Raw genomic sequence first — 21,665 nt, 5'->3', positions numbered from 1 at the left:
AGCAGCGGCGGCGGCGATCGAGTTCAGCAGTAGGAGCCACTGCTCGTTTAATACGAGTGATCTAATGAGATCACTCGTATTAAAACCGAGCAGCGGCGACGATCGAGATCACCATAGAGCAGACGAAGAACGGACGTTCTTCGTCTGCTCTGTGCGATCACTAAGACCGTGGCGCTGTAATCACAGCGCCACCTGTCTCAGCGGTCACTAACTGCAGCTTCTGTCACAGCTTCTGTCATAGAAGCTATGACAGAAGCTAGTCTGTCGAGTGCTCCATAAGGCGCGCCGGACCTCCCTGCGTCTTATGGACCGCAAAATACGGTAATAATCTAACAAACACAAGTTTAGATGCACAGAGAATTCTTCATATTCTTGGTACTTATCTCCTAGCAATATGAACTTGCCCAGCACCTGGTCATAGTGGATGGGCAGGAGAGCTAAAGCCCACTTGGATTAGTTTGATTAGGGTTTAAAGTGATATTATAGTCCGAAGGATTTTAAGCTATTTCAAATGTTGATGAAATAACTTACAATAAATGCTGCTTCTTGATTTTTAAATGTTTTAGTTTCCTGCAGAATCAGCTGGTCCCCTGAGCACTGGTCCGGACTTCCTGTTTTAGAGTGACTCCTTTCTCAAGCAGAGTGCTATGCAGTCACACTTGTGTGTGCTAGTAAGCTGTGTGTGTGTCTTCATGAACAAACAGACACAGCACTGTCCCCGTGATCTTGTACTGTACTGGACAGGAAGTTTGTAAGTATTTGGGCAAAAAAGTAAAGCAATGCTTTAATACTACTTTAACACAACCTTCAAATTGTCCCTTTAACTTAACAACCATATCTGAACATCCCTATAAGCATTAAAAGCCAGGTCAAGCAACTATGATTTTACCTGAAATTTTAGTAATTATATAAGCTGAAATCCAAGTTGACAAACTTATCTGAGAACTGTAAAAGTGTTTCAGTTTCTAAACCAGTAGAACAGCATTACAAGATGACAATATGCATAGCTTTTTTTTTTTTTTTAATTAATTCATCTCAAAAATTGGTACCCAAGAGGTTTTGTAAAGCTCTGCTGGGTGGACAAAGATCATTACATCCATAGAGTTGACTTGATGCCAGGAAGCCCACCCCTTCTGTGACAACAACACCTCATTCAATTTAAACTGATTACGTGTAACCTAAAAGTGAATAGAATCTGTGTGAGCTCTTTGAAAACATGCCCTGCTGTCAACTTGAATAAATGTAATTTTCTAAACATAATATGACAACTAAATGTTTGTACACACTTACACTAACCTGCTGTGGGTATATGTGCAGGCATTTATATTTTATTCATTTATGAAAATCCAGAAAGGGCCTTTAGTTTCGGCTTTTAATGAATTCTGCTTTATTTTGCATAGGTATAAATCTTGGTTTACCAGTTTCCTCATTTAACATTAACACTGCAATATGTTTGTCCGTCCTAAAGAGCTTATTCTGTGTGTTTGGACAAGCAGTTTTTCATACATTAACACATAAAGTGGACATATCAGGTTGCTGTGACCTGTTCCAGCCAAGGCTTCCATCTAATGTTGGAGGTTAACATTGGCCAAATCCCAAAAGCATTGTTTGTTCTGGAGCAGACATGTTACTGTGTCCGATGCTGTACATTTGTGCTGCATCAGAACTTCAGGGAACTGATTTAGCCACTTCCCATTGGCAGTCCAGAGGCAGGGCCATCCAGAAGACTGCAGAGATGAGGACACTGGACTCAGATAAGTAAAAAAACAGGTTTGGACGTTTTTCTTTTCATAAAATTGGTGGATAAATAGGGGGGTGGGGAGTTTTTGGGTGTTTTTTTGCCAACCTGCAATTCATATTGGATTTCTGCCAATCTGCTTTCCTTTTGACAGATTTTAATACAGACCCAGCAGATTAACAGACCCAGCAGATTATTCCATTTGAGGCTTTAATGCATTGTCTTATTAACTTAAAAATTGCCTATAATTACACCTTTTTGAAACTATCTGCCATGACAGTCAGATGAGCAAGGGGGTATTTCTCAAACCCTATTTTTTTTAATCGCTTCCAGTTTGGTTTCTTCAGACATTATACATGACCTTTTGGGAACAGAAATTTCACAATAATCTGTTTGTAAATATGTAATCTATAATTTGCAAATACCACAAAGACCTATACTGTATGTGTATAATAATTAAGAAGAAATATATATAACATTGTGTTTACATGATACCTTAGTTATATACCCTGGATCTTCTGCCCTGTGCTTTAGACATTGTGGATGAAAATGGTCCAAGAACCACTTACACTAGTTTTGTTCCAAGAGCTAGGAAGTTTGCACAGGCATGGATCTCAAAGTTTTATTGAATCCACCATGGACATCAAAATCCTGTTAAATCAATTTGTATATCTGCTGATCAAGCCTCATTTATCCATCTGATCTCCCACCTAGTGTATGTAAATACACATACTAACAGCTGTCAGATGTCAACCAACTGGATATATCTATCTTGTTCCCTGACATTGTATCTTCACTAATTTTTTCAGTTGATTTTGGTCATGTTATTAAAAGCTGATATTCTAGGGGGATATACTGTATATAAAGAAGTGATGTGACATGAAATACATATTTACTGGAGGTGAATCTTCCTGGAACATATGTTTTAAATTGCAGTGAATTATAAACCACCTGTGAATGTTTGGTCAATGCCACATACAGTTTTATAAATATGCCCCTAGGTGTTTGCAGATACTATCTGCAAATGGCGCATGCCACACTACATTTTTAAAAGTCCCATATTATTTACTTGAAATTTGTTTATAAATTTGTAAGCAAGGATAGATTTTTAAAAAAAAGTAAGAGTAATATTAGAACATTCTACAAGCTATTCATGTTTATGATACCAATTTTCAGCTTTGCCATAACAATCAATAAATAATATACAGTCAATCAGCTGGATGTATTGCAAGTGACAGGGTGAAAGACTAGTCAAAAGCCTGGGGAGGGGGAAAGGTGAGCAGACTGCTCTTTCTGTGCAATCAAAGTATTTATCTATGGCAAGACAACTATACAATCTTTGTCAATATTTAACCGAAATTTGCAATCTTAGTGGGTAATAATCAGTACATATATATTTTACATCACCATTTGTTACTGGCCCACTACATATGTGGGAAAATGAGAAAGTTTGATTGATATCTCCCACACTCCATGAAAATGTATATTTCTTTTAAACTCATGTGAGAGCACAAATACTTTTTCTGCATCATTTCCTTGGGCTGAAGCAATACAAATTTATTGTTCTATGTTCACTGTCAGAATTTGACAACTATCTTCACTATCAGTTTCTATTATGTTCTGGATGGAATACATTAGAGAGTTGTGTGTAACAACCCAGATGTTTGGCAGCAAAACCAAAATCACTGCTTTCTAATATTATAAATAATAGTATGTCCTTAAAATTCTGTAAACAAGGATTACAATCCTACATAGCTGACTGGAGTAACATAAATGTGTTTCTGGATGAATCATTATATATGTGGGTAATTCAGCTTTACATTTATGAAGCAAAAGATGTAAAGACAGAAAAAAACATCCAGAAACTGCTTTCTCCTGCTGTAAATCTAGTCGTTATATGTGGATAGTTACGTAGTACTATAATGCTGGGCAGACACCTTACAACCATGGCAAGACTTTTGTCTTGCCACGGTTGTAAGGTAATTAAAAAAACGTACGATCTGCCTATCTTGGACAGGCAGATCGTACTTGCGATGATCGCAAACCCGCCCCGCTGTGGGGCGGGCTTCCCATGACCGCAATGCTGAATGGGCAGTGTGCGCTTGCGCACTCTGGCCCGTGCGGCATTTATCTTACGAACATGCCACACACCCGCCGACAATCGTACGATTCTCGGCGGGTTTTCGAACATGTTCCTAAGATAAAAGTCGTGTGACCTTACAGTAGCAGAGCCTGTAAGGTCTGCTACTGGTCGTCAATGCTAAAGCCTGATGAAGGGACCCTGCGCGGTCCCGAAAGTGCTTGTTTGGTCATATGACAAAGAACTTCAATAAATGAAGCTTTTGCTATTTTAAAAGGATTGGTGTGCTGGTGACATTTCTACATTTTTGCTGACATTCGCGGCGCCATCCGTGGTCACTGCGAGCACCCCCCACTACAAGGGACATATTGGTAAGGAGTGCGACAAGGATAGTACTTACTTACAGTAGCAGAGGTCGCACGCCTTCCACACACCTTGCGATAATCGTACGATCGCAGGATTTCCCGCGATTATCATACGATTATCGCGAGGTGTGTGGGCACCTTTATACACAGTAACCTTATAGGACAGTTGAAAAATGCTATTGTTATGTTCTATTTCTAAATCCATTGATTTTGAGGTGTGACTTTAGCCTGAGAGAGACAAGAAATTAGAAAAGACATATGAGACAAGACAACAGACAAAAAGAGAATCCTAATATGAAAAAAAGCATAACAGTGAAACAAAATAACAAGAAAAGCATTGCAAACAAATAGCAAGGAATAGAACATACATAAGACAGACACTTATTCTGGAGGCTGAAGTGTAAGTCCATGTTCAGTGAACTTTTAATAGGCAAGATAGGCTGAGCTTTCACATAAAAGACTTACTACATATCCTTAGAGTTGCTTTAGGCCAGAAACTCAAATTAAGTAGTGGACCAAACTGAATAAAATAAATCTTATAAAGGCCATGTTAGGTCTAACTCCAGAAAAGGACTGAAATGGTATCTGTCATCTGACACTTTCCCACTTACTAGGCATACCTTAAAATTATAGGATTCTCTTAATTACAAATATAAATGGCCCTATAGCTCTTTACTGTTTCCATGAACAGGCACAGACTTTTTTTACCCCGGGAAATATGACCACTTACCTTACGTGGACATGCTCCTAAACCTTTTAACGAAAAGATTTCTTTGAGGGCTCTAACACCAGACCCTTGAAAGACCTACAAGAACAATGGGACACCTTTACCGTGGAGTCGTGGACTTTTGGAAATACCACCAGATACTTAATTTCATTCATTCTTTACCAAAACCAATAAAAACTTAACTCCCTTTGAATTGCTTTTAGGCTCCAAGAATACTCATTCACACTGTGTGTCCTATATATATTGTTGTATGATCAGTGACATATCTAGAGTATGGAAGCATACGTGAAGTAGACATGTGCAATTCGTTTCGTTCCGAATTCGGACGAATTTTCGGAAATTCGGATGTATACGAATTCCGAATTACAGATATAACGAATGCAAACAAATCTGAATTTCCTTTTCCGAAATTCGTTAGCGGTAGTTCGTTTCATTTTCGTTTCTTATTCTTTTCGTTCGTTCGTTGCAGCAAAGTGCCTTTAGAGAAGGAGAAAATAAAAAAAATTTCCGCTCAAATCTCACTTTGTTGCAAATGAATGAACGAAACGAATAAGAAACGAAAACAAAATGAACGTTCGTACTGACTACCGCTAACGAATTTTGTCCGAATCCGAATTGACTTTCACACCCAAACCCCGAAAAACGAAATAACACAAATCCGAAACTAAACAAATTTTTTGCCAGTGCACATGTCTAGAAGCCATGGCATGTGCCCTGGATGTCAGTTGAATACACAACCAGAAATTTTTGAGGTTTACATGAGGCACACTGGGGGCAATGTTCCACTCAGGGACAGTGGCAGAGTTTGTCCCTTTAGTTACGCTGTGCCCCATTCAAACCTCTTGTCAGCGTGAACTCGCAGTTTCAGACAGCGCAGCCATTACATATAAACAAGGAGCAAGGGCGGAGCAAGTTACACTACTCACTTCCTTTACCACTCTGACTTATGACATCATGTAAGGCAGAGCTCAGCAGGGGAAGTGAGTAGTGTAAGTGTTCCTATGCCCTGGCTCTTTCTTTACATGTGACAGCAGCAATGAGTTGTGGTGTCTGTCACTGAGGATCCGTGTTGACAGGAGATCTAAATGGGACAGTTTAACTAAAAAGATGAACACCTCTCCTAATCTCTGGCATGGGAGGACAGATCAGCTTTGGTGTCATTGCAATTAAAGCAGTTTATAAGGGCCTGATGGGGTACAATATAATTAAAGAGGCACACACCTCTCCTCATCCTTCGGGGCCCAACCAGGGGACCGATCTGCTAACCTGTCACTGTCAATCCTGGGTCCATGATGATGGAAGTCTGAATGGGACTGGGATCATTTTAGAAAGGTACAAAAATATCGCTGCTAGCACACTCCATGGGGCTGATTTACGAAGCCCAACACGCACACGCGCAGGCTGCGTGCGCGTTTTAACCCGCAAAAATGCATTTACCAAGCGAACACGCACATCATGGCGCGGTTTCACGCAGGCATGGCGCGTTTTTATGTATTTACTTATGCGCGTGTCGTGTAATATGCGCCATCGGCTGCACGCCACTATAATAAAAAATTGCAAGTGCTAGAATCATATTTCTACTACTGCCATACATGTGCAAATCATACATATGATACATATGTTATTGCTATGCTTCTGTGCATACAAACATTCCACATAACACTTACAAACTGGTAAAAGACAGTATTCCAAAATAAGGTACTTACACACCAGTGCCGTGTTCGGATGTGCTCCAGGCAACTGCGCATGTGCATGAGCAAGTTCACACGTTTTATCATCTTGTGCAGACTGTCAAAATGAAATGTTTTTAATGTATTAGCATGTACATGCCTGGATATGAGCGCAATAAACGCGCAAGATGAGAATATATATGCGCACGATACGATTACTAGTGCGCAGAATTTACGCAGGTGAATATGTACCATTTTGAACTCTGTCACAGCAGCATATAAATAATGTACACATTTCGATTGGTGGTGTAGGCATATATCTACTACTATATTTTTGGGTGTGTAGATTCAACAGTTTTGATTTTTGGGTGGATATTTGCATTGCTGTATGTGGATAAATGCAACTCACTTGATGCAGGATTTGAACCGGGGACATGGGTGCGGTGGGGCAGTAGCTCTAACCCCTGGGCTTCCCTCAGGGAATTATGCTCATGGTTGTTGCACATCCCCATTGAATCCTTGGAAATGTAATACGCCATGCGCGCGTGTTTGTGCTATTTATCAAGCATCTGCACATAAACACGCCATGAACACGCCATGCAAAAACACGCCGACTGCGCGCATGCGCGCAGTCGGCGTGTTTTTGCATGGCGTGTTCATGGCGTGTTTATGTGCTTAGTAAATCAACCCCCATATGTCATGCTGTACTTTCCCTATTCACCATTTAATTCCACAGGCTATGCTGTACCTTCCCTATTCCACATCATCTCATTCCACATACCATGCTATACATATTGTATTCTACACCCTCTCATTCCATATGCCATGCCGTACATTCCCTACTCCACACCCCATGCTGTACCTTCCCTTTTCCATACCGATTCATTCCACATATCATGCTTGCATGTTCCCTATTCCACACTGTCTCATTCTGTATGCCATGCTGTTTTACAAGTTATATTCCACACAATCTCATACTGTACACTGTGCTGCACGTTCTTATTTTACACCAACCAGCAGCTCAAGTTTGTATGTGTGTCTGAGTGCACAAGCTAGCAGCTTTAGCCTGTGTGTCTGGGGTGTCAGATATTTGTACAGGGATGCAGTTTCAGTGCTTGCCATAGGTGCTATTTACCATAGATACGGCACTGTGTATGATTAAATTAGACAGTCTCTAAAAACCCTCCTTACTGGGAACAAGAAAAATGTGAACAAGAACTAATCCTATCTATTACGGACGAACAGAAAACAAACATTCTCCAACAGATACCAATATGGTAGAACTAAATTTTAAAGTAGTAGCAAGATGGTACAATGTTCCTCCAAGGATCCATGTCTACTCTCCAGTGACATCACCCAACTGCTGGAGGAATTGCGGTGCCATTGGAACTTTGTCCATATTTGTTGGAGGTGTTCACAGATACAGAATTACTGGCATTCAATCCTAAATCTCATCACATAGCATCACCAGGATCGTAAAAGACTCCTGGGCTAATCTGGCATCTTTTTCATCCAAGTTAGACAAATAGCCCCATTTCTCTTGAATGTAGCAAAGCCACTCATTCCTTGTTATTTGCAATCATCCCAAACTCCTACCTTGCGAGAGAGGTTTGAGAAAATAAATAAGTTGTGTTTCTTGGAAGAATTGACTAATTCCTGCAGGGGCGGGCATGCATAGTAATTGCTATAAAAGCTGGGCTGGATAGTTCATTTTCATAAAATCATATCTTTACCTTTCAACTATATCCTAATGTAGGACTTAATAATAAACTGTGAACCTCTAAGTCCATATCTCTATTATTGATAGACTATTACAAACCAATTTACCTTTACTATGTCATTTCTATGGGATATATAACACATGTTATTCAGCTGCAGCCAGTTCCGTACATTATCTTTTCCTTCCAATCCTGCAATTTGTCTCTTGTCTTTTCCTTGGCTTTATCTTTTTTAAGGTGAGTTACACCCTCCACTTGACAGTGCTGTTCATTTCAATTTGCCTCTTTGCCGAGATACTACAACAATCTTACCTGTGCCTTATATGAAAATATGTAGGTCTGTATGCATTATGTTCCTTATGTTTTGATAAAACAGAACAAAAAGATATAAATGAGAAAAACAAAACTCAGAAAAAGACCGGAGAATTTAGGTAATTAACATTATAGTAATAATTGAAATCTACAAAAATGTATTCTGTAAAACATATAAAACATTGCCTGAGGGCGTTGCAACCTTTATCACCTTGAAAACAGCTAAGACCACATTCAATTTGAATCGCAAATTGGAGGTGGACCACAAAGTGGAGTAAGAGGGCCGTATGTGGCTCACAAAAAAACCCGCCAGCATTACATGATTGCTACAGACTGTACAGTAAGCCTGGTCCCAGTTAGTATTAAAGCTAAACTCCATGCACATAAATGAAATTAACAGGACATAGTAGAAATGTTGCATTAGTTGCAATAATGTGAACTTGTGCTGAAAAAAAGGTTTCTTTGTCCAAATAAAAAGGTTCATCCAAAGAGCCAGAAATCACTTCTGCAGTGTACTTTCCTGTTAAGGTGACCAGTCACTTCCCCAGCTTTCTTATGGGCCTGGTGACCAATTCCCTACCCACCCCCATGTGGTTTACAGAAGGCAGCACTGGCATCATTGTATGTGGGAGTTCATAGCAGCGATGCTTTCCCCAAGCATGCACACCCTGATATCGTCAAATGCCGAGACTTACTAAAGGAGTAGTTGAAGGGACGTGTATGGCCAGAGAAAGTAGCGCAGCTGACAACTCCTACAAGAGGTATACTCTATTCTCTTGCTACTTTCCAGCCCACTGCCCAAAGCACTTTCATGAGCCAACCTACATAATTACTTTCTTTAAAGGGTTTATGGCAGTTGGAGTTTGGGGGTGCATGCCTACGTCAAGGGGAGAGTGCAGGGGGTCATGAACATCCTTCCCTATGCTATTACGCTTAATTATTCCAGGGCTGATGGTTACATCATTAGAGGAAAAAGTGAATTAAAACAGCAGTTCCACACTGAATTTTAAATTGAAGCCAGCAGTGGACTGCTCACTTTGGAATATGACTTTTGTGTTTATATGGTTGAGGTGCAAGCATGCAAATCACCTTTGCCCAGTTCAATCACTTACATATGTATATTAGTATTGGATTTATTTCTGTACGCACTGTGATAAGGAGAGATCACTAAAATCAAGAAGAATTCTAAATCTCAGGCAAATGTAGTTTGGAGGTGAAACCAAGCCTGCTCTCCTTAATTCTGCTATTTTCAATATCGTTCATCACATGAATCTTGATAAATACAATATCTGAGATGCTGCATCTTTTTTTTTTTTTTTTTTTTAAATAACTTGTTTGATGCAGCTACAATAAGATACATTTAATGTTTTATGAAGAAGGTGCCATCCAGCTCTATTTGCCAATTCAAAATGTTAAGAATTAAAAAGACATGACATTAGTTGTTACATTTAAGCTGTACAAGAAATCTGACATTTATCAAAGGATATGGCTGCCAAAGACAGTAATATCTTTAATTGCATACTAAGGCAGAGAGAGTCTATCTCCCCTGGAGATCATCACACTACTGAATGATATCATAGTACAGACTGAATACTCTACATAAACCACCTGCAATTCAGTGTCACAGCTGAATGTGGAGTCTCCTAAAAGGAAGTAAGGGTGCAGAGATGTTCATGAAATTGTGTTCGACAGCAAGTTACACCCATCCCAGTCCACCAATGCAGTAAAACATGGCTGACTAAAATCAGCTGTATGCAAATACATCTTTTCCCTTTGGATATATAGACATTTTAGGCGTGGGTTTTTGTTTATAAAGCATAAAACCAGGGCAGCACTTCAATATGATGCTTGTTTTTGTTTCATAGTAACATTTGCTTGTTAAATGTAGCTACATATTATATACACGTTTGCATCTGTGTATGTAATACGGCATGCCCTGGTGGGGCATGTGATTTGAAGCAAATGATTCTTTGCATAATTTGGCGTGAATAGTTTATATAACACTATTTAAAATTACGCTATATTCCCCACAAAAATTAAGTATTTATGTTTTGACTAAAGTGTTTAGGATATGTAATCTAGTTAGAGTACCTACAGATATAAGAGAACATTCAAACCAGCAGTTTATTGCCAGACTAGGAGTTCTTCATATGTTTTAGGCCTTTCCAGGATGCTGGATAGTCATTCCTGACTAATCACTGTTTCTTTCAAGACAGCCACTGTCTGCAGTGCTCTCAAGTCCTCCTTCATTTGCAAAAACCGAAGTGTTTGTGTTTGCAGAAGACAATTTTGCCTTTAATGTAGGAGAACATTTTGTTGTTAGAACAGTTTTTCTTTCCTGGCTTCAACATTTTTAAATACCAGACAACAGAGGGGATTTATCAAAACCGGAGCAAACAAAATCTGGAGCAGTTGCCCACGGCAACCAATCAGCATCTCTTTGCTCAGGTAAGATTTGAAAATGAGACAGAATAGTTGATTGGTGCAAATCTGCTCCAGATTTTGTCTGCTCCAGTTTTGATAAATTCCCCCCAATGACTTTACAGTAAGGAGATTCCACGCTTTGATTTTGTGATTACTTTCCACACCAAAAATATGAAATAAAACATTTTAGAGAGCCATACAAAAGAATTGCTTACAAATGAAAGAACAATCAAAGCAATAAAAGTCTCTTTTATTAGTTAGTCTGGAGCCACGACACCAAAACACAAAATATGTGAAATATGATTTTCTCAACCTAATGGAAGAGTTAAGCTGGCCATACACTGTTAGATTTTTTTCGTTCAACCTAAAGGCTAAACAAACAAAAAAACCATATTTCTTCATCCACGCTAAACAGCAATGTGGGAAGAATCTCCCACGGGGCTGTTGTATTCTGACAGCACCCGGCCCACTGTCAGAACACCGAACAGTGACGGCAGCTGAAGATGATGGACAGAAGGGTGCTGATATACCCACTGAGCAATTTTTGGCCAGTTCATAAACCAGCTGAAATTCAAATATATAGACAACTTTAGGGTAATTTTCTGATAAACATTAATTACATCCCATTAAAATGACACTACACTCAGGAGTTAAATATTAAAAATGCATTTAAGTACCTTAACTATTAACAATTATCCATCTTATTTAACTATCACTCAGCTGTAGATCCTCAAATCATTTCTGAATTTATGCTGACACTGTCCTTCCTTCCTCCAAACTCACACCCAAGATGGACTACAATCTCATGTTTAGTTTACTAGTTTGTATTGAGACTGTAGTCCATTTTGAGGAAGCTTGGAGTGGTGGCTACTTTACAAACACACACTGGGACCGTGGGGAACAAAAGTAGCCACCCTCCAGAAGGAAGGACAGTGTCAGCATGAATTCAGAGACGCCGCAGCTGGAGTGAATCCCGACCTGGACGTCGGGATCCGCCCAGCTGCGTGAGTGACAGCTGGCTCTGCCTATCTAGAGGCAGAGCCAGCTGTACCCGCCCCCTCCCCGTCTGTCAGTCAGCGCTGGCAGATCGGAGCGGGGAGAGGGGAATCCAGCCCCTCCCCCTGTCACGGCACAGAGCCGTGACAGGATCGAGAGGTGAGCGAACCCGCTATGTGTTTGCTCACCTCCCGATCTACTGAGCCGACCTGTGACAGTATCATTGTCACAGGTCGGCTAGAACTATGAGGTGAGTGGAAATCACTCATCTCATAGTTCTCCTTTAATCCTCTCAAAGTATCAGCTTATCTTGTTGAAGTCACGTTCTTAATTTTTCATTACAAATTAGCAAGTCATACTCTAATAAACAAACTTTTATTTATTATATCTGTGGAGGATTATGGATTGGGAGCAGTTACAGCTTGGTTTACAAACATTAAATCATACTCCTGGCTCTTTCTGTTAATGTCACATTTGGTTCTGATTGCCACTTAGTTATACAAATGAGCCCAGCACATGTTGAAAAAGCAGACACATTTTAACTGAGGATTCACTGGGTACCCCAAGCCACAGAAAAAAACACATCTGCCATGATATTAGCCTAATTTAACCACCTTGGAGTGGAAGTGCAACATTGAGCTCCATTGCTTTGCACAAAGCAGTCAGCCTCTGAATAGAGGAGGTGAGAGCAAAATGACCAGCTCAGTATTTTGCTGCCTCTTCATTGTCCAGTCTCAGGTTGGGTTGGGTACCTGACCAGGCAATTTTGTGCAAATGCAGTGCTTAAAGCTGAACTCCAGGCTGGAGAAAAACCTACCCTTGCAGTAGGACACCAAGATTAAATGCTTGCTTTGACTAGGGGGTGGCCAATGAGGTAAATGTCTTACCTTTATTTTATAGAAAAACTTTGTTTTAACCTTTTTTTTTAATCCTTTGTTACATCTCAGTGCTACTGACCTCCTGCAGCCTCTTTGTGGTCACTTCCTGTCTACATGCATGCACTCCAGCAGTGGCTACGTGACATTGCTCAGTGCAATTTTCCTGATAGTGACATGTGTGGACAATGTTTGTACAATGGGCATCTACATGATGACTTGTAGAGTGAGTGACAATATAGCCAGATATTTTAATGAAAGCTGAAGATTTATATACAGTATATGGAAAATGACCTATGGCATCTGAACTCCAAGCAAACAGCTAAATGCACAGATGACCTACATATACAGGAGCTGTTTTACCTGACAAATGATTGTGTATTTCTGTCTACGCACTCCTAGGATTCACACAGCTCTGCCGTACAGCACAGCCCTGTTTGGCAGGACAGCTTGTGACAGGACTTTGAAAGGAGAAGCAATTCAGCTTGGTGGTGGTCACTTCGGCATTTTGGAATGCATGGGTGAAGAATTCCAGGCAGCCCACACTAGATTCTGCCATACAGGGGGACTGAAGGGAGCATGTGTGGGGCTTTTGACACAGCCCAGTGATGTCACACACCAGCTCACCTGCAATGATAAGCAATTAACTGGGATAGGGGATAAAAGAAGGGCACTCCCCCTCCCAGTGTCCTCTTAGGGAGGCTTTCGTTTGAGAGCTCCCTTCAGGATATCTGATTATCCAGCCACATACGTGTGGAAAGGTATAGTACATTAAGGAATAGGAATACTGGTACCCTAATAATGTAGATTTTTTTAATCTAATTAAAACGTATATATATATAAATATTCCAGTGAAAGAGGCACTCACAGGTCTTCTAATGATAAAACATGAATACATTTATTGGTCGATGCATGAATAAGGCACTGCTCGTCTTTTGTTAAGACAATCAGTGACTTGTCAAAACATTAAATAATGAATGTACGAGGGTGAGTGCCAAATAATCCGCACTCTGGCTGTAGATTTTAATCAACTTTTAGAAAAGGCAAATGCATAATTTTTTGACATAGTCTCCTTCCTTTTCAATACACTTTGTCCATCTGTCAACAAGCTTTTGTATTCCCTCATTAAATAATTTTATAGGCTTAGCTGCGAGCCACGAATGAACCACTGTCTTCACTTCTTCATCAGAGATGAATTTTCATCCTCGTAGGGCTCAAGGGACCAAACAGGTGAAAGTCAGATGAAGCAAGATCAGTACTGTAGAAAGGATGCTTTAACACCTCAAAACAACGTTTTTGCAGAGTGTCGACAGTGTGGGCCATTTTTCTTGATGGATAACACTTCTACTACCTTCCTTGAACTTCTCTATCCATTCACTCGCGCTTCTTCGCGACAAAACACTTTCTCCATACTGCACACAAATTATTCGATAAATAACAGCACCAGGCACACCCTCAGACCACAAAAAAGGAATCACTGCACGCTGCTCTTCTTTCATGCACACATCACAAGTGGGTCATTCATTTTTTCTCGCACCGCAGTTACAAATTAACTGACTTAACATGTTCACAGCTGCACAGCAGTGACTGGGGAGATAGTAGCCTTGAACGGAAAGCACTGATAAGACCAACAGGATAACAGAAGTTTTAATATAACCAGAGTGTGGATAATTTTTGACTCACCCTCGTATTTATGTTGCTTCATTACAAGACACTTTAATGCCTCTTCCACTGGATTGTTTATAATTACTTGCCTTGAGTGCACCAGGCAGTTTTACTCTTATCTGAGTGTGGTGCCCAACAGTGGACTTCTTTAGATAATATATACAGTATATTTAGTGTCTGCAATTTGTATATTACAGACATGTTTGATACTAGTTCACTCTGATGTACTAATTGCTGAAATTAATATCATTAGATACATCTACATCTTGAAGAAGCAGGCATCATAGTCTGTGAAACATGTGGAAGCCATTTCATTGTCCTTCATCCCCACTCATCGGATATGATCTATTATGGCAAAAGGGTTTTGTAAGAGAATGTGATATATTGATTGTCAATGATTTGTTATTGGGGGGAGGCTGTAGCTGCTCAGATGTTATATTTATTTATATGCACAGGAGATGAAGATGTTTGCTTTGATTTGAGCATCATTTTTGTATGACCATTGTGAAATTGTTGTGATAATTAAAATATAACTTATTTTACATATACGTGGTTATATTATTGTGGCACCTGAAAAAGTCCCAATGGGTTGAGCTTTATTTGGTTTAAATTGGTAGGAGAGCAGCAAGCTGATAATTTCAACTCTCTGTCATTCTGCTCTCTCTAAAGGTGCCCATACACCTTACAACCATCGCAAGACTTTTGTCTTGCGATGGTTGTAAGCTAATTAAAAGCTTGTACGATCTGCCCATCTTGGACAGACAGATCGTACTTGCGATTATCGCAAGCCCGCCCCCTGGAGGTGCGGGCTTGCGATGACCGCAATGCTGAACGGGCAGTGTGCGCGTGCGCACACCGGCCCGTTCCGCAGTTGTCGAATGAGCAGGCTAAACCCGCCGAGAATAGTACGATTCTCGGCGGGTTTTCTAGCATGCTGGTTCGATAAAAGACATGCGACCGTACAGTAAAAACGGTTGCACGCCTTTCATACACCTTGCGATTATCGTACGATCGTGGGATTTCCCACAATTATCGTACGATAATCGCAAGGTGTATGGGCACCTTTATCCTATGATTAATTATTTTGCACTGCAATATAATTAGTTGGCTCCTTGTGCTACACCTGGCTTTCCCAGAGTTCTTCTGTACAGGAAAGGCAATAGGTTTATGCCAAATGAAAGTGAGGTACCTACACTGCCTACATAAAAAACAGATTTAAGAAGGTTTTCATGAATACAGAGCTTCTTTGTGTCTTTTATATCTGTTTGAAGCTGAAATTTAGTGGGAGGAATTCTATGATGAGCAGTAGCCACCATGACCGCAGACACACCTCATTGGTGAAAGTTGTGTCCCTTAGTCTTCATAACAACACAAAAATGTAACTCAACTTCACCTTTTAAAGCTTATATGAGATTTTAGAGATTCGGTGTACACATACTTTAAAATGAAACAAATATTCACAACACAGAGTTCATGGCATATCTAAGCTATATGCGTTTCCTCAAGTAAGACTAAAAACTAGTGCCAATGCATGTCTTTGCTTTTCACAGTAATCACATCATTTTAAATTGTGTATTGGCACAGTTACTTACAACTATCTGAGTTTATCCACATATGGTTCATTAGGCAGATCATACAAAAGCTGAGAATAATTACAACACCAGTAAGACAAAATTCAAAGCAGATGGTCAAAAAATGTGACACATTTTTGGTTTTATGGCTATAGTTAAATATTTGTGTTCATCTTGAGCATCATATTCAATAGCTGTAGCAATTACAGGAAAAATGCTAGAAGTAATTTCTGAAATCAAAAACAGCATTAGAGCAGAACGTTTATTTATTTACTTGACTTTGAGAATAAAACATATTTCAATAACTTAGTTCACAGATATGAATACATGAATAGAAGAATGCAAATGTAAAAATGGGTGTAAAAGCATCTTGTTAGCACTCTGGCATATTAATGGTCAGCAGTGCTAACATCTTGATAGTCGCAAATATCACCAATCCAAATGTCAGAACAGGTCAGGCATTTTTAAAGTGGACCTTCACCTGGATTTGCAAAAACAAAGTGTAGCAGGCTTTAAAAAATTTGATCATCAAAGAAGACAATTATGGTTCGGTGCAACCTTTTGGTTCCTCCAATTCTTTTAACTTTCCTTCTCTATTCAGCGCTCTTACCCTAGCGAGAATTTTTAGGAAGGGTAGAAAATTATTTCTCCCTTTACTTCCCAGAGTTATGATGAACAAGAAGATCCCATGCCTGTGCATTTAAGATATCTCTGTATCGGCCTCGTTGAACATGAGACAGTAGTCAGCTAACGGTCTTTTCCCCAAGATCTTGTGAGATTTCGCTGTTTCCAGAGGAACTTTTGACATGGCATACATTACCAGTAGTGATGCACAGATAGCAAGTACATTACCTGGTACAAGTACAGATACTTTTCCAGCCACTGGACTAGAGAACAACTCAAAAGTGAGGAGGCAGCTGTAATTTTTAACCCTAATTTTTAACGCTGCAACCCTGGTAGTTCTCGTGAAAATGACAAGTATCTGAACTGGTATCTGTGCATCCCTAATTACCAGTGCCTCAACTGGCCAGGAAATGCAATGCAAGAGATTGTACATGACACAATAAATGTGTATATAATTTAAAGACTAACTCTGGCTATTTTTTTTTTAAGTTTTTGATCGAGAGGGAAAGAGTTAAGCTGTTATGATTTACTACATTTTGGGACTCTATTACAGAGGTTTTCTCTTACTTTCTGCCCTAATGACACCCATAGGAGAAATGGGGGTGCAGGCATCATCATGACGGGAAGGCATGAACAGCAATAAAAACATTATCAAAAGTTCTAAACCTTCCTCAAACTACTACAATGTGTTTTTGCTGTGTCCCAGTTAGAAAGAGTCCTCATTATTTCCTGTTAAAATATTTTAAAAGCATATGCAGTTGAAGTTGGTAGTCATTAGAACAAGGAATAAATATGGGAGAAAATACCTCTTAGGAACTGCGGCTGAAGTAGAGGTGAATCTATGCGTGGCTATTTAATGGAGACAAGTCCTGAAAGAAGAAGTTGCCATTGCTGACCTCCACTTCTGCAAATGCTAAATGTCTGGCTTTCATGCTAACCTAAAGGCTTAACCTATTTCTGAATCATTGCACATGAACAAGTATGTAAATAAAAAGCTTTGATTCCACTTGAATGTTCTAGGTAAATGACTCAAAACGTACCGAGGTCAGAGGTTCTGCATGACTGCCAGGCCACTAGCATTTCAGAAAAGATCAGCAATGATGGCCTCTATATTTTTTTAGCGCAGGTTTCCATTAAAATTAAAACAACTCAAGAATAGTGGTAAGTGGGCAAGGGGATGGATGAAAATAATGACCAGGTCAGATATAAAAAGGGGGACCGATGGTTTAAGAGAAGGCAATAATGAGGGGACATGTACTGATAAACAGATGGCCAGAGGCAGTGGGGGAACAATATGTGAAGTGATAGGGACATGAGAAACTTCAAGGGACAGCCACATAGTAAGCTTGAGTGTACAAAGGGGATAGAGAAGAAATCATTGTAAAAGAAAAATTAAGGGGTACAACATGAAAGGGTAAGATAAAAGATGTATGCAATTAAGATATGGATAGGAAAATATGTAAAGCATTAATCAATTATATAGCAAATATATTTCTTAACTTCAATCACCAGAAAAAGACCCAGTACTGGAAAAAAAACCAAAACATATACTGTATATCAAATGATGGCCTGAAAGCAGCAATTCGATATTTGTTGCTTTATTCCAATGGAAATTACCGAATGTGACTAGCTTAAAGTGTATTTCCACTATTGCAGACAAATTGGAATAACACCTGTCTCACATTTGTTCCATGTTCCCATTCACACAGCATAAGCTAAACACATATTTAAAATCCTTCTTGCAGTTTAAATTGCTTTTACTTGGGTTAGGGTTTCTACTTGGCTTCTGAAGTGTTAAAGTTCCTACTTGCTTCTCCTTCTCTGTACTGTTAGGAGGGGTTGTGCGGGGTTTGTTAATTCTGTCTGTACTGTGCTGGCAGATTTCATTATAATTTGTAAAGTAGATTTAAACACTTCCTGTCCTAACAAAGGGTTAAAGGAACTACATTCTGGCTTCTGCATTCTATTGTAATGAAGTTAATGAGAGAACAAAGCTTGATTTTCAGTTCTAGGTCTTTCTATAAGGACAGATCACTGTGAAGGTACTCGGAAAAACCTGGATTCAGCCATCTTGCCTGATGCAACAAAACATCTAAAAGGTAAGATCATGTCATGCTGTGTGAATGGGAACACATAAACATATAGCAGGGTTTTCTCAAATTTGACTGCAAAAATGAAAATACTCTTTAAAGGATGTCTAAAACTAAAAATGCAATATATTGCAGCTTACCAATTCTTTTGGTGTGGTGGCTGCAATAGGTTTTTTTCCCTTCATTTTCACCAGGTGATTCGGCCATTAACACACTTCATGTCTTATGGTGGCGCTGCTCTATGGAGGAGCAATGCAGCCACTTGGACGGTACCATTGTCAACCTATGGAAAGGGTAATGGTAGATGTGCTTTTCCTAAGTGATTAACAAATCGAAGCCTACCTCCAGCTAACATGGACGCAGTTACAGACACACTCACACTTTTTTCTTTTGGGATAAAGGTTGTAGTCAATTGAATAAAAGCTACCCATTGCAAGCACCCCATTAAGTGTGTGGTTTGTCTCAACCCTCTAACTTCCATATTTTCTACAGTGCTTGGTCTGTTAAAGAGAGTTGAAAAATATCAGACTTACTCATCGGATCACCAGGTACTGCATTATATTTAATTTTGCCCATAGTTCCACTTTAAGCTGCTGAGATAGAATGGGTGATTCACATTGCCATAGAACCACAGGGAAAAGTCATTGTCACTACTAACTGATTTTTATTTATTCATTTGTACATGGCAACTGAAACCTTTGGAAGCATGTGACCATGAAGGCGCTTGAAGATTTTATTTTTTAAGGGCTTACAAAAAGCCTAACATTTTACAGCTTTCCAGAATTAAATTATTGATTAAAATGTTGCTTTGTAGCTTAATGGTGCTTAGTCATTCTGAAAATAGTACATCTGCTACTTTAATGGCACTTAGTAATATAAATTGCTAGATGGCACAGTAATGAGAAGTTGCTGATGGCTCTCCCAGCTCAACAGTTTAAGCTTATCTTTTAACAGGGCTCTGTGGGCAGCCCAGAAAACAAGTTTGAGATGTAATAAACATACCCCCGACACAAACATTACTCATTAACAAGGTCATTTTCTCTATTCGACAATGTACCAATTTTTCCAATTATATGCTTAAAGCTCCAAGGAGGTAAATGTATTATTTTGTAAGTATTCAATAAAAACTCTGGCAGAGGAAAAGTTCCAGAAGTTTTAATTTGTAGACATAATCTTCCTAGATTAATACATGCAACTAAATATGAAGATTGATGCCAATTATTATTATTAGATTTTCAAAGATTTATTTTTACTTGATGCTTAATGATTTGAAGAATCTGTTTGGACATTGGACAGTGTTTGCTACAATGATAATCCAAAAAAAAGCAAAATTAGATAAAAACATTGGCACATGATTAGGAGTCACAGAGGTTACCTCCATGGAATTGCCCAGTTATATGGCGGTCACAGAAGCCCCTCAGCTACTTTTCTAATGCTTAGAGTATACAGATCATGATTAGGTAGGGCACAATATTCTGAATTGGAAACATCAGCCTGCAACATGTAATGACATCCCCGGTCCCACATCACCAGGTGAGGAGGAAGCATGGAGCCGGCTTTCTGGCCAATCAGGAAGCTGGAGGGCGGGCATTGACTCGCCCCCTGGCTTCCTGATTGGCCAGAAAGCTGGCTTCATGGCCAATCATGAAGCCGGGGGGCGAGTCATTACCCGCTCCCTGGGAAGCCAGCACTATGCTTACTGGTGACGAGGGAGCATGGAGCCGGCTTCCCGGCCAATCAGGAAGCTGGGTGGCGTGTAATGACTCGCCGCCCGGCTTACTGATAATGGAAGTTCCAGTATCGGTACAAGCATCGGGAGCATTTGTCGATTACAAGTACTCACCCAAATACTCAGTATAGTGCTTGCGGTGCCACTGACATGAATGGCACCGCCACACCCCCTCCCACCCTAGAACATAGGGAGGGTAAGATTAAGTGGTCCAGTGTGTTCATGCCATGGGACTGTGAGATGAACGCACTGGATGGTGTGAATGGGCCCTCATTGAGGAGCCACTGCTTCTCCTTCTCCCACTGGATGGTGTGAATGGGCCCTCATTGAGGAGCCACAAGTTGTCCTCGCTGGCTTCGGGGCCAGCACTAGTGCCAGGCTGCAGAGGCAGCAACCTGAGATCACCAGAAGCGGAGGGGGGTGCAAAAATGCACCTTTGCCTGTGTAGGCAAAAGTCCTTGCATCGGCCCAGTTTAGATCCTCATATTATCTCTGAACTGGTGCTGACACTGTCCTTCCTTCTGGAGGGTGGCTATTGTTGTTCCCCATGGTCCATGTGTATGTTGTAAAGTACCACTACCAAGTTAGACTATAACTTCCATACAAATTGGTAAATTAAATGTGAGATTGTAGTTCATCAAGGAAGTGAGGGTGGAGCAGTGGCTACTTTACAACACACGGGGATCATGGGGAACAAAAGTAGCCACCCTCCAGATGGAAAGACAGTGTCAGCACTAATTCACAAATGATTTGATGATCTACAGCCGAGTGATACACAAATAAGAAAAAACATTTTTTAGCTGAAAAGGCCATTTAAATCTCCCCACACAACATAATCTGGCCACACAAGTTGTAGTCTGCCACCAGGACCCTGGCTCTGCCACCCACAAATCTCATATCGGATAGCATTGGATGTTTCAAGAAATGTTGGTTGAGCCAAAAAGTTTATGTTCCAAAATATGTTTTTAACGAAAACCACAAAATATTAGTGTACCATCAACCTAATCCTAAACCTTCAATTTAAAAGAGGGACTTTCATGAAAGTTGCTTGAAGTATATTTAAATTATAGTCTTGATTCCA

Source organism: Nanorana parkeri, unplaced genomic scaffold (assembly GCF_000935625.1).
Source record: "Nanorana parkeri isolate BGI_ZX_2015 unplaced genomic scaffold, ASM93562v1 scaffold96, whole genome shotgun sequence".
Taxonomy (NCBI): Eukaryota; Metazoa; Chordata; class Amphibia; order Anura; family Dicroglossidae; genus Nanorana; species Nanorana parkeri.
This window is presented reverse-complemented; position numbering follows the sequence as displayed.